A 15,843-nucleotide genomic window follows, 5' to 3' on the forward strand; every position below is an offset into this window, starting at 1 on the left:
TAAAGATGTCATCCAGGTACCTGACATATCTCTTGATGTAAGACATCCAAGAAGAGTGTAAAATATGTTCCATCTCCCAATCTAATAACACCATGTTGGCATAAATAGGGGCACAGGCAGTGCCCATGGCCACCAGTTCTTTGACGATAGTGCTCGCCCTCAAAATAAATGTAATTGTGGTCTAGTACAATGTCCATAAATTCCAATAACAAGGAAATTTTATCCTTTCCTAGGCCACTCAACCTGTGCATACTATTATTGAATCTATTCAACCCATCATCCTTAGGAATACAGGAAAATAAATCTTGAACGTCAATCGTGACGAATATAATATTGGGAGACCATAATTCCTTATTGAAAATGCCTAAAAATTCCCAAGAATCTTTAATGATATGATCCACTAAGTTATAAATATGTTTGAGTTGGTGGTGAATCACCTGACCAAAAGGAAATGTCTTGCTAGCACTTCCAGAAATAATCGGACGAAATGGTGGATCCTCCACTTGTTTGTGGACCTTGGGAATACCTGTGATAGTGGCCAAGATGGGGAAGTCAACCTTCAAAAATCTATACATATCCTCACTTATTCTACTTTCCACACTAAATTCTTCCAAATAGGAATCTATACGGCCATGACCAATATTAACTTCATTAATAGACACTGGTGTATATTGTGAAGAGTTGTTTAATAGATCAAAAATCTTGTTTTTGTATCTCTCCTGATCGTAAAGAACAATTCCCCCTCCCTTGTCGGCTGACATGATACGCACATTATTGTTGCAAAGTAACTGGATGGCATCCATGATGTCATTCGCAACATGTTCCTTTGGTCTTATACGCTTATGTTTGTTATAAAAGGCATATAATTGAGTATTAACCACTTTCTCAAATGATCCTAAAGTGCTACACATAGGTGGAGTAAACGTACTCCTTTTTCTCAATTCACCCGAGGGTACTCCACCAACAATATTTTGGTTGCGGAAAAATATCCCTAAATTTAGTTTCCTCAGAAACAGTATGAATTCCACCAAGGTGTCAGTCAAATCAAAGGAGAAATCTGGTATGAATTTCATACCCCTTGAACACAATTCAAAAAATTCCGGTACAACAGCTTGGTCACTATAATTGTAGATTTTAAGTTCCCCACAGCTATGTACAATGTTACATTTATTGCTCATACTTGTAGACCCCCCATCAATATTTATAGTTGTATTACTAATAGGACAAGAGACCTCGTATTGGCTAATAGTACCTAATGGAACCTTTGTTTGTTCCATACTTTCCGCCCTTTCCCCCTGCGTTCCACTGTTTTCCATTCCTCTATTCCGTCCTCTAAAAAACAGTCATCATTATTAACATACTCATTTGCCTCATAAAGAGACTCTATGGCCTGTACATTTCGAGACCTTGTTTTATATTTCCCATCATTACTACGATTCCATCTATACACTGTTCCCTTCTCATATTGCTCCAAATCCCTCTGAAGCTTTTTACACTTCCTCTCAAAAGTTTTCTTATATACATTCTCGGCATATTCATACTGTTTGTAATAAAGCTTGTCCCATTGTTCAAATAGTGCATCATTTTGGATTAATCCATCAAGTCGTTCTAACTCCTTCAAAAATACATTTAACTTGGAATCATTGCATTCTAAAATAAACAACATGAATTTTTTCCCAAATTCGTCAAACATGTCATTACATTGTTGTATATTATGCACGTTCAAATCAACCCCCATGGGTACTTTAAAGAACCGTAGTCCCATAGGGACTACACCTTGATCTAAACATTTGCGTAAATAAAGATTCTCCACCTGTAAATTCTTAACTTTCGTTAATTGGTTGCCAAAAGAATAAATAAGCTTCTTAAGAGATGGAAACTGTCCTTCCCCTCTTAAATAGGTGTTAGAAACACCCCTGTCAGTATCTTTAAAGTCCAATGATAGACGCATGAAATCGTCCAACTTGTAATGATGCCTTGGAGCAGAATCGCCCCGAGCAGGAAGACCCGAAACAATGTTTTTGACAGTACCTGTATTGGTTATATGAGTAGCCGCTCTCCCCTTCTCATCACCTGCATATGTACGAACTGGACGTTGACGCTTGGGTCTGGCACCCGAAATTAAACAGATGTCCTCATTGGAATTGTCCAAAGCGTTGAGACGCCTAGAAGTGCCATCCCGACCACTATTAGACCTCAAGGGATCCGTCGTCGGCATGTGCCTAACTGAAACCAGCGAGGATGCTCTCCTCTGTCCATTTGGTATATCGTCATCGCTAACGTTGTTCAAGGAAGAGCGGATTGACGTATTTACCGGCGGGTTAGGTTGTGCCACATTACAGTTGGTTAGATTGAGCGGTGTGAGTAGCTCCACTAAGCGAGTGATCTCACCTCGCAAGATAGTCATTTCAGAATGTATTTTGTCGATCTCGTCACGAGATACATGATTGGAAGTATTAAACACCTCAGATATAGAGTCCATAATGGCCAACAACGAAAAACAAGTGATCCCAGTGTTCGACAAAAATGAAAACCAACCGCAGAACTGCAAAGACACCAGGAACTCGGACACTATACTGAAAAAACAGAGAAATTTATTGCACAAACACGGTTTAGCGCTTTCAACAGTATTTCACTATCTTCATCAGAACAACAATTACACATGATTCAAAGCTTATATACATTCTAAAATCCCGCCAAAAACTATTAAATAATTGAATAATTGAATGATAGTTGTAACCATAGTAACTGCCCCTGAATCCTGAACGAAGAATAAGAATTCCTATACAAAATAACATCCAGAATTCATTGAATACCTGAAACTAATGGAACCCTCAAAATGTCACAAACCTGCATAAATATTATACAAAAACTAAAGAAGAATAAAAAATAAAAACTTCATATAAAACTTCCTGAAACAACATAATGCATATGTACTTCAAATACATTATATAAGAATGCTAAAAAGATATACTAAACTAATAACAGTACTATGATAGTACGAATATAAGTGCATACATACAAAACATAGACCTAATAAGAAATAGGAATGCATCTTTGGAATAAACAAACAAATTCTCATAAAAGTTGACCAATAGCCGTATGATTTCACTATAGAGACGTATAAAACTTAATAGACATATTGACCCAATAGTAAAGCAAAAAATTAAGCCTTGACTAAAGGTTTCGTAGGGATCATTTCATTGAGCCCTGGAGGTGTGGCAGCATCCAATCTAATCTGCCACCTAATCTCCTTTTCGCCCACAACAGCTTTTATGTTCCCACCTCTTGGATTGGGTGAAATCACTTCCAGTATTGCAAATTTAAACATCTTACAATTAGGACTGTTGATAAGATGTCTCGACAAGGCATTGTTGACATCACACTTTCTCATGCAATAAGTGTGATCATAGATCCTATTCTTTAAACAGCGATCAGTTTTCCCCACGTAAAAACTCATACATGTTTGGCATACCCCCAGATAAACTATATGCTTCGTCAAGCAATTGCCACTACTGAACCAAATTTTACTTTTCAAACAATTCTTCAAAACAATACTTGGGGAATCTAATATGTATCTACAGAAATTACACTGCCCACATTTTTTGGTTCCTGTTCTCTGTATCTTCATATTTTGTTGGTATTTAGATTTAATCTCAATAATTCTTTTTATATTGTTACCAGCTTTGTATACAAAGTGTGGTTTATCACTGAGTTTATTTTTTAAAGACTGGTCACTAGTCAAGATGTTCCAATTGGTTGCAATAATATTCTTCACTTGACTTGAATGCTTGCCATATTTGATAATACAAGCTTTTTTGTACTCAATATTGTCACCACCAGAATCAGTGTTGATTAACCTATCATCAACAATCAAATCTTTGACAAAACCCACCCCAGCAGTGGTTTATATTTACGTCCCCATTCATTGCTAACATACTGGGTTATATCATTCACCATCTTACGGGATATCCCTTGTCAATAAACAAATGCCCAATGTATTGAAGCTCATGTAACATCACGTCCCTTTCAGTCGTCATCCGGGCTGCTCGAATGCACTGTCCTTTGACAATGCCTTTTGGTGCTGTAAGTGTGTGCACTGGAATAGTGCAAATAACTATTACTAAATGTATCCTTCCTGTAAATACATGATTGAAATTGTTCATCCTTGGTATAGATGAAAACATCCAGATAGCTGATACCCTTGAATTCAAATTGGTGAGTGAATCTAAGATAGTCGGTGGTGCTGTTAATAAAATGCATAAATTCCAACAGCACGTCTACATCACCTTCCCACAGAATAAAGATGTCATCCAGGTACCTGACATATCTCTTGATGTAAGACATCCAAGAAGAGTGTAAAATATGTTCCATCTCCCAATCTAATAACACCATGTTGGCATAAATAGGGGCACAGGCAGTGCCCATGGCCACCCCAGTTCTTTGACGATAGTGCTCGCCCTCAAAATAAATGTAATTGTGGTCTAGTACAATGTCCATAAATTCCAATAACAAGGAAATTTTATCCTTTCCTAGGCCACTCAACCTGTGCATACTATTATTGAATCTATTCAACCCATCATCCTTAGGAATACAGGAAAATAAATCTTGAACGTCAATCGTGACGAATATAATATTGGGAGACCATAATTCCTTATTGAAAATGCCTAAAAATTCCCAAGAATCTTTAATGATATGATCCACTAAGTTATAAATATGTTTGAGTTGGTGGTGAATCACCTGACCAAAAGGAAATGTCTTGCTAGCACTTCCAGAAATAATCGGACGAAATGGTGGATCCTCCACTTGTTTGTGGACCTTGGGAATACCTGTGATAGTGGCCAAGATGGGGAAGTCAACCTTCAAAAATCTATGTTTTGTATGTATGCACTTATATTCGTACTATCATAGTACTGTTATTAGTTTAGTATATCTTTTTAGCATTCTTATATAATGTATTTGAAGTACATATGCATTATGTTGTTTCAGGAAGTTTTATATGAAGTTTTTATTTTTTATTCTTCTTTAGTTTTTGTATAATATTTATGCAGGTTTGTGACATTTTGAGGGTTCCATTAGTTTCAGGTATTCAATGAATTCTGGATGTTATTTTGTATAGGAATTCTTATTCTTCGTTCAGGATTCAGGGGCAGTTACTATGGTTACAACTATCATTCAATTATTCAATTATTTAATAGTTTTTGGCGGGATTTTAGAATGTATATAAGCTTTGAATCATGTGTAATTGTTGTTCTGATGAAGATAGTGAAATACTGTTGAAAGCGCTAAACCGTGTTTGTGCAATAAATTTCTCTGTTTTTTCAGTATAGTGTCCGAGTTCCTGGTGTCTTTGCAGTTCTGCGGTTGGTTTTCATTCAGGTTGCCAATGTCCTTGTTTATAAATTCCATGATAATGCATTCCTTGGCCTTGCAGATCAGGCTAATTAGGCGGATGGGTCTATAATTGCCTGGGTCAGTGGTCGCTCCACCTTTGTGTAGAGGGATGACAGTGGCTGTTCTCCATTCAGCTGAGATGAAGCCGGTGCTCAGGCTTTGGTTGAATAAGGTGTCTAATTGACCTGACAGCTCATGCCTGAGTTCATGTAGGATACAGCCAGGGATGTTGTCAGGTCCCATGGAGACTATATTTTTTTCCTTTGAGATGGCATTAAGGACCTGCTCCCTGGTGATGAGGGGAGGGGGGCAGGTGCTGGGGATGTCCTGGTTTACTGATGGGGGGATAGGGAGTGACATTTTCAGTGAACCTGTCTGCCAGCAGGTTGGCTATATCTATGGCATTTGTATATGTAGTCAGGCTAATGGGTCTATAGTTCCTGGGGTCAGTGGATGCACCCCACTTTGTGCAAGGGGATGACAGTGGCTGTTTTCCATTTTGCTGGGATGAAGCCAGTGCTTAGGCTTTGATTGAAAAGAGTACCCAGTGGGATTGCTAATTCCTGTTATAACCCATGTAGAAAACAGTTTAGGAAGTTATCTGGTCCCATAGAGGCTGTATTTTTGGCCTTGGAGAGGGCATTTAAGACCTGCTCTTTTGAGATACTATGAGGGGGACAGGTGGTAGGGATGCTTTGGGGTATGTGTGGTGGTGACAGGGAAGTGAAGTTTTCACTGAACCTGTCAGCCAGCAGGTTTGCTATATCCACGAGTTCTGTATATGTAGTATTATTAACTACAAGTTCCACACAAATCTGGGTCTTTCATTTGAGGTTATGGATGTAGCTAAAGAATGCCTTATGGTTGCCCTTAGTTAGGGAAGCTAATCTGGGTTCATAGTTAGCTTTGGAGGACTTCACTATTTTGGGACTGTTCCTTCCTACTGTTAGACAGCAATTTCTTTCTCCTATTGTACAGCCTGTTGATGGCAGATGCCCACCAGGCAGCTATGTTCTTCCTTGAAGATCTTGCTTTGCTCCTATCAAATATGGCACTCAGTACAATTGTAGAGATGGTCATATAAAGCACTGATGTATCATCAGTGGGGAAGGGCTATGAAGCTATTTATGCTGTCTCGTAAGATGTTGTAATTGGTCTGGAGAAGTTTTTCAGTCTAGTTGTTGCTGGGGGTTGGGGTCTGGTGTTATAGTTACTTCTAGTGAGACTGATATGTGGTCAGATCTGACCAGGGAGGGCCACACACTTGGGGTGGTACAACAGTTTCCCATGTTGGTCAGCACCAGATCCAGGATGTTTAAGTCCCTTGTGGGGGTGTTAACCAGCAGGTCCAGGGCACTGCAGTTTACAAAGTCCAATAACCTATGGGCAAGTGAGTTAAAATATGTAAAATTTACCCAGTCAATGGACGGGTAATTAAAGCCACCCAAAACTGAGGTGCTTGGTTGTATCTTGATAGACTCAAGTAGATCCAGGAAGGTTGACTGGATGTCCTGATTCATGGAGGGGGTCCTATAGTTGGCAATAACTTGAAGAGAGGTCTTATCAACAGCCAATTGCAATTGAAGTAATTCAAGGGAACTTTCCTGTTTAACCAATCTAAGGGTGTATTTATCTTTAATAAATATTGATACACCACCTCCTTTAGTTTTCATGTCTTCAGTTTGTGGTCTGAACATGTGGAAGGAAATGCCACCTGGTATGGTTGGGGTACTCTCCACAGCCTTAAACCAGGTATCTGTGACTGCACAAATGTCAGCATCTTCCAAGGTAAGGACTGCTTCCAGTGAGTGCAGTTTCAGGTTTAGACTCCTAGCATTTAGCAGCATAACCTTGAGGTTGTTTTTAGAGGGTGTTTTTACATTGGCAATTTTGTTCTTGTGAAATTGCCTAAAAAAGGCACCATGAGGGTGGCAAGAGCCTTGGCAAGTAACCGAAATCCCAGGGGTGACAGATGAAGACCATCTCTGGCACAGCATCAAGGTCTGTCGTCCATGTCCTCCCAGGCTGACAGATACTGGATCCCCTTAGAATGACACCAGAAACTAAGCCAATTGTTGAAGTCAATCATTTTTATTCTTATTGTGGCATCATTCTAGGCAAAGGTAAAATTCCACTTAAGGCTAGGGACATACCTGCCTGAGACACATAATCAGAGATCTTAGTCATGTCTCTCTTCATATAGTCCGGTGAGGTATGTCTCAAGTCATTCACACCAACATAGACTATGATGGAGTCATAACAGTACCTCATGTTGAGGCACTTGAGTGTGTGAGTGATGTGGTGGATCCTGGCACCTGACAGCTGACTGTGACATTTTCCTTATCCACCCCGGTGAGAAGGACATCTTTGTGTCGCACAGTGAAGTTGCCTATGACTAAGATGTTAGGTTTTGTGTTTTGCATTAGGGGCTTGTCTGGTGAGACACTAGTATGTGAGATATAAGGCGTACTATGCTCTGCAGGGAATGTATTATGTGAAGCGTCCTTGTGTTTGTATTTGGGAGGTCTCTGATGTTTAGATAAGCTTCTAGTAAGGACCTCCGCATAAGTAGGGTTATGTGTTGTTGGTTTGGTTCATGCTGATGGTGAGGTGTCAAACATACTGACTGGTGAGTGAGAGAGCCTGGATTCTAGGTTCTTAATATAGATGCATCTCACATATTGAATTTGTATGAACTAGAAGAAGTTGGTTGTCAGTGTACATAAGGCAATTGCAACATTGCCTCAGGATGCCCATGTCGACCAGGCTGGCTGGAGAAACTGTGGGAAATTGCCAGCCTGTAATGCATGGTAAATTAATGTGATTAGAAATGCAGAAAGGATAGGAAGGGCCAGGTAATGCAGATGGACAGGAAAAGAGGTGCAATAAGGAAGGTTTGGTGGCTGAGACATGTGTTGGTACTTTAGAAGTTTATTTTTATTTATTTATTTTACATTTGTTGAACTGGGATAGCCCAACTGGATACACATCCATTTTCAGTGGAGGCCCGGGTAGAAAAGCTCCAAGATAATAATACACACTGAACATTTAGTAAATGCTAGTTTCAAGCAGATTGCAGTCATAAGCAATACCAGCATTTAGCACATATAGTACAGACTTATTATAAAAACACACTACAAAACATAACATTATTTTCAAAGTTATATACATAACATTACATTCAGATTTAGGACACATTGAGCAGCAGTTATACAATTGACCCTTCCTGAAATGGTGTGGTAGAAAAAGGTTAGAAGTAGTTGAAGGTAAGGCACCTAAGTAATAGAGAGGTCACTAGTCGGGGTTAGTGCAAGGACATAACCAATGAGTTTTGAAGTATTTCTTGAGTTTGTTTTTGAATCGAGTTAGTGATGGGTCAAGTCAGCTGGGAGTCTGTTCCATGTTTTTCCAACAGAGTTGGCAAACAGAGAGTCCCCAGCTGAGTAGTTGAATTTGTATGTCTGAACTAGGAGTCTAGTGGATTATCGCTTTGCCTGTGTGCTGGTGTAGGGGCTGATAATATTGTTTAGTGCAGATGTATTTTCTGGTTGGTAAAGAACTTTATGTGCCACTATTAGCTGGTTGAACTGCAGTAGGCCAGGCAGTTCAAGCCATCCCAGGCAGTTTAGGTTGTGACAGTGGTGTGTCCGGTAGGCTGTGCCAGTAGCAAATCTGGCAATGTGGTTATAGCAGGATGATAGTTTATTAAGATCTGTTTTGTTTAAGATGGAGAATAGAGGTGAGGTGTAGAGAAGAGTTGATAGTAGATGGGAATGGGCAATTGCAGTTCTAGCAAGTGGGGTAAGGGAAGGTTTGATTCTATAAAGAGAGCCAAGTTTTTATTAATGGTTTTGATTATTTGATTGATATGTGCATCAAACTTCAGGTTGTTATCAAGTATGACACCCAGTAGTTTAGTTTGGGCTTATGGGGAGATGATAGTGCCATTTTTAGCAGTTATGTTGAAGGATGGCAGGAGGGTCCTGTATATGGGGGGAGAAGAGGAGCAGCTTAGTTTTGTTGGGGTTTAGGATCAGATGTTGATTGGACAGCCATTTTTCCACTGTATTAAAGGTATTTTGGGTTAATGTGAATAAAGTAGCTGGTGAGGTGTCAGAACAAATCAAGGTGGAGTCATCTGCATATTGAATGCAGGTAGCATCTGGGATGACTGAATGAAGGTCGTTGATAAAGATGGAGAAGAAAAGGGATCCTAGTATTGAGCCCTGGGGGAGTCCTAATGTGAAGTGTAGGTGAGATGATAGCTTGTCCTGCCATAGGACTGCCTGTTGCCTGCCCTGCAGGTAGGATTGAAACCATTGGAGTGCATGGTTGTTTAAGGAGAAGGCCTTCAAGGTATTTATAAGCATTTTGTAGTCAACCATCTCAAAAGCCTTGGATATATCTAAAAAGAGTGCTGAGGATAGTTTGTTATTATTGTGGTTGTGGTTAATGAAATTAGAGAAAGAGAGGCGGGCAGAAGTAGTACTGTGGTGAGGCTTAAAGTTGGACAACAGCTTGTTCTGTGTGAGGTAGTGCATGAGCTGTATGTGTACACACTTCTCCATAATTTTAGCTAGAGGTGATAGAATAGCTATGGGTCTAAAATTTGACAGCTCAGTGGAACTGCCTCCTTTATGGAGAGGTATGACATGGAAGATTTTCCATATAGTGGGTACAGTAGCTTCAGATATAGCTCTGTTGATCAAGATTGAGATGGGGTTTGCTATGGTATAAGCAGCCTTTTGCAGGTAGTCTGCTGGGAGGAGGTCGGCAGCCAGGGTGGTGGGTCTTAGTTTCTTAAGTAGGGCATGAATAAGTTGAGTAGGAACAGGTTGGAAGGTAAAGTGTGTTTGAGTACTGGGTGTGGCTGCATTAGAATTAGAGCCATTGGGAGAGAGTTGGCTGGCTAGAGACTTGATAGTCTCTGTGAAGAAGCTGCTGAAGTTATTAGCAATGTCTACTGGGGATTTTTGTTGGGAAGCTGAGGGGGGTGGAGTGGCGGTTTGGCCTGGGTGGAGTGGTTTGTTTATTCCTGCCCAGAACTTTTGAGGTTTGTTTTGGTGTTTTTGCAGTAGATGGTAGTAGTAGTTCTTTTTGTCTAAGGTTATGAATTTGGTGTCATTCCATAGCTGTCTGAATCTTAGTTGATCAAGTGGGGCTTCTGTTTTTCGCTTGGTGGCCCATCCTTTGTTTCAGAGTGAAATTTTGGTTTTGGTATCTTTAGAAAGCCATGGTGCAATATTAACTTTGGTTCTAATAGAGTGGCTGGGAGCATGGGAGTTAAGAATAACAAGGAATTTGGTGTTAAAGTATGCTACTGCTTCATCTAGGGGGAGATGTTTTAGTGCTGACCAGTTGCATGCCTTAAGTTCATTTTGAAACTTGGTGAGAATACAATTCTTGTTGTTTCTTAATGTTCTATAAGTGGGTTGGTAGAAGCAGTCTACTTTGAGCTTGATTACATAGGTGAGACAATGGTCACTTAGGTCATTAGGCAAAGTGCCTGATTTATAGGATTGAAGATGGGTATTGATGAGTATCCAGTCTAGGGTACTTTCCTTGTTAATGGGTTTTCCTGTCCTGGTGGGGCAGGTTATGATTTCAGTAAATCCATAGAGGATTATGTGGGTTGTGGGGGTTTCATAAGAGCAAGTGTTCCAGTCAATGTTGAAATCCCCAAGAACAATTGTTTCTTGGGGGTAGTTATTGGATAACCAATATAAGAAGTCTTCTAAGGTGTCTGTCCTCCCTGAGGGAATGTAGACACAGACAATGTTTACATTTTTGTTTTTTATTAATTTGTAGTTTTGCGATAAGAATTTCAACAATATTGAACTGGGTTATATTGAAATTTCCACCTGACCATGAAGCACAATTGTGAGAGCTCCCCAGTGGAGAACAAGCAGTGTACTAAGGGAAAAATTAACAGATAAGAAGTTTGTGTCCATAACCACTAATGGTAACTACCTCTGTGTGGCCATAACGGTGTTTATGTAGCAAACAAGAGCAAATTGTTTTACACAAATTAACCAACAGAAAAGCTCAAAACTGAGCCAAGTTCCAGTGACCTCCACTCAGATGAGTTCTAACTGCACACTCCTGCAGCAAGGGTGCAGGGGGAACCCTCTCCAACAAACGATACCTGGTTTAGTGCTCAATTTATACAAACAGAACTAGATTCAGCAGGTCTGAATCTAGTCTATGCTACAGCAAACAAAGAGCAACAATTCAGTAAAAACAGTTTAAATAAGCAGTGATATGGTAAAAATACAGTTCAAAAGTGTGAAATACAATGAAAAGTTGTACTTAACATTTGTAGACATCACCAGGTGTCTTGGCTTGATCAGGTGAACACAGTAGAGCAGTATCTGGTCACCAAACACGTGACTGTCTAGTTATTTAGAAGAGTTATTTCATGATAAGGGTTCATTTTGAGGAAGTGACTATACTTTCTTCAAATGCCATCTCATCTCTGAGATCTCTCAAGTTGAATGATATCTTTAGACAAATACATGCCAATAGGTACATTATATTCAATCGTGGGTCTAATGAGAAACAAGTAAAGGAGAATTAAGACTTCCGTGGATCTAGTGGAGATGTCTTTGGAAATTAAATGAGGCAGACAGAAGGCATGATGGTCAAACAATATGGGATTATCAATAAAAGTCCTACATCCCTTATGACAGTGTCTGATTGGATGGGGTTTGTCACCTATATGGTATATATGGTATATGAAAATGATTTATTTACCAAAAGGAGTTATACTACATTTTTTTCACATTTAATTTAAGATGAGTGTCCCTGTACCCATTGTTAGCATGGTGTACCATGTGCTGAAGTAATTGTGAGTTTGTGGAAGATCAAATACCACCACCCAATTTACAGTCATTTGCAAATTTAGAGAGCCATAGGTCAGGAGTGTTGGCCTGACGGTCTGAGAAATAAATGCTAAATAAGAAAGGCCTCAACACCCAGGCCTGTGATATATCATTGGTAAAGTTTTTTGCTTTAGTAGTGACACCTACAACTCTAATTATTAGGACTCTCTCAGACAACCAGTTAACTATCAACCACATGACATAAGGATTTATATTGAGATTTACAAGTCTGCCAATAATGCTTGCCTGGGGAATAGTGTCAAAGGCCTCGGCCAAGTCCAGAGATGCTGTATGTGCAGCATAACTGACAGCCATTGCTTTGGTTACATTTTCAAAGAAATTAATTTGGTTAAAGACGTTATACCTTCCTTTGACAAAACCAAATTGATGAGAGTACAAGGTTAAGAGATTTTCAAAGACAAGTAAATGAGGTCTAAGAAAATATACAAAATAGCCCTATATATAAGCTAGTGAGACTAATAGGTCTATAGTTACCAGGGCACTGTGTTTAAGTTTTTGTGGTACATGTATATGGCATTTTATATAATAAATTTCACTTGAAGTAATGTAATACTGCTCAAATATGAATATTTAACAATATGCTGCATTGTGATTTCTTGACTCTGTATTTTCTATTTCTCTATTATCTTAATTAGATGGTTGAAGAAGTCACAATTATCGACAATTATATATTACCCTTAATGAGAAAAACTGGGATCAGCAATATCCTCTGCGAGATATAGCAGTCCCTCAAAATTGTTATGATGATATTGCAGAAGAGGTTTAGATTCCTAGAAAGAGTATTTCTGATGCCATTTGACTTGCTGATGTGCAGTAAATCTATCAGTATTAGTCGGAGAATGCCCTGTATGCTAGATATAGGTCACATTTTAGAAATCTATAGGATACCGAGTTTAGTGACAGGCTCTGAGTCATTCCACGTAGGACATGTTGTTTAGGCCTTGTATCCTTTTAATAAGGTATCTCTGTGGACTTTCCAGTTGCTGCACGTGTCTGGACAGATACATGGCAGAGAAGGCATTATACTCAATGACTGGCCTAATGAGGGCAGAGAAGAGGTGAACAATGACATCCCTAGATCTAGACACAATCCCTTTTTTTATAAGCTGCGCAATATAGAAGGACTTTCTTACAACAATGGACACATGTTCATCAAAAGTTAGGTCACTGTCCATATAAGTTCTCAAATTGTGAACAACTGGGTCAAATATTTTGCGTGTATTATCAGTGTGGTAGTTTCAGTCTATAATTTTGGCACCACTTATTTATTTGAGATAAATCTTCCTGCAGGATGGGTAAACCATTTAGGGAATCAATGACTGCTCCTAGGTTGCAGTCAAAGGTAAGTCAGCAAGAGCCCTTTGGTACTGGTTAGACTTCAGAAAAGTAGATACCAAGCAGGAGTGGTACCAGTACACAACTCTGGGGGCCTCTACTCATAACTGGCCTATTTGTGGAGGTAGCTTCCCTCTATTTTGATTTCCTATGTCCTATCTGTGAACCAATTGGCAATCCAGTGGGTGACATAGGGGTTTGTTCCCAGTTTATTTTGTTTTTGTACTATGCCTGAGTGGGGAATAGTGTGAAAAGCTTTGGCCAGGTCAAAGTATGCGATGTGTAATGTTTTACCTTCATCCATTGCTTTGGTGACTTTTTCAAATATTCCTCCTGGTTAAGTAAGCATGACCTGACCTTGACAAATCCAAACTGAGATGGGTCCACTGTTTGGACAGTTCCCTGTGTCCTGATTGGTTAATTCCATGATTATTCTTTCCATTGCTTTCCATGGCTTTGCATATAAGGCTGGTCAGACATACCAATCTGTAACTGCCTGGGTCTGTGGAAGGTCCTTCCTTATACAGGGGAATCACTGTAGCTGTTCTTCATTCACTTGGTACAAAACCTACATGGAGGCTGAGATTAACCAGGGTATTATTTGATGTTTAGTTTATACAAAAATGCCTGTTTTTTTTTAATTATCCATTTTATTTCCTTCTTTTATTTTTGTATTATTTTTGGCTAAGTGTTTTGACTTCAGTAACCAGTTATTTGTAATCCTTACTCTAACCTTATCAAAATCACCAAAACCATCTTTGCAGACTGAATTACATTCCCAGGAGTCCTCCCTGTTCCAATATATTACTTCAGAGGATTTCCAGTTTCTAGAAATGCATCTTTTAGTGAAAGTATAAGTGACAACAAATGCATGTTCAGTTCAATTTCTAATTTCATACTAACTTAATAAGATTAGGGAAGCATCCATATTTACCTTCTAAAGTCACAGGTACCTCCAAATCTCTCTCAATTCATTTTTAAATCATTCTAGTTTTTCACATGGACAAGATATAGGACTCCAATTTCCTCTTTCTGTAGAACTGCATCTCCAAAATTTAGGGTGTAAAGGGTTAAAATGAAATTGCATGTGTTCTAGAAGGTTAGTGTATGTGTGTGTGTGTGTGTGTGTGTGTGTGTGTGTGTGTGTGTGTGTGTGTGTGTGTGTGTGTGTGTGTGTCCAAAAAGGTTAGTGTAGGTGCTGCAACAGCATAAGTGATAACATGGAAAAGTATAGAATGTTAAGTTTCATTTTCTGAGCCTGAGGCAGGATTCTTTCTAAATCACATGGTAAAAAGAAACTTATTCCATATGAATTTAGAAATGTAGATAAGAAGCTGCAAATCTATTTTTATTAAACTTGACATATTTCTATTAGATATTTAGTAATGGTGAAGAATAAATTGTATCGTGAACTGATTGGTTAGCGTTTTTCTTTTCAATGCTAAAAGTGGTATGATTGAAAAATTTTATTACTTTGTTAAAGTTTTCCTATTAAAAAGATTATGAATTCTTTTGTTTGTGGGGATATGACTTTCTGAGTACTTTCTCCCATATGTTTGTGTAATTTATTTTAAGAAATTATATTTTATTTTGCCAATGACTAAAGTTTATTTTATTATGGTTAAACCCGAACAAGGGCTTCTCTCTAAAATACATATTCTGTAATCTGCTCAGAGTAATTCCAGCAAAAATATATAAAATAATCTAGATTTGTCATGTACCCAAGGAAACAGATGAAGTGAATATCAGGCATACAAACCTGTATCAGTATGTAATTATTCCGCACAGGCCTTCATAAGGCCTCCCAGCAGGACCTATGTAATTATTTGGTTCCCTATAAATTGTGTCTTCTGGGTAGTCTTGCTTGCACCTTCTTGCTAGGTTCTATCAATAAAACAAAACCTCCAGCCATGAGGTTCTGTGGGTATGGTTAGCTGTTTTGTTATCTTCTATTTATTTATCGTCTGAAAGCAATGGAGAATGTCTCCCTTCCTTAAGGTGTAACTTCCTTTTTATTAATCAAATGACTTATACCCCATAGGCGTGTCTAGAAGATCGCATTATCTAAGCTCCAAAATACAATTCAATCTTGCTAGGTAGTCTTTTTGCTACAACTGCTCACTGGGGTGTATTTCCAAAAATCAATGTATCATGACAAATCTGACACCCATCTGTTATTGTAGTTCTCATTTTTCTAGTTTCCTATCCCTTA

Source organism: Protopterus annectens, chromosome 6.part1 (genome assembly GCF_019279795.1).
Source record: "Protopterus annectens isolate FY-2018-M chromosome 6.part1, PAN1.0, whole genome shotgun sequence".
Lineage (NCBI taxonomy): Eukaryota > Metazoa > Chordata > Ceratodontiformes > Protopteridae > Protopterus > Protopterus annectens.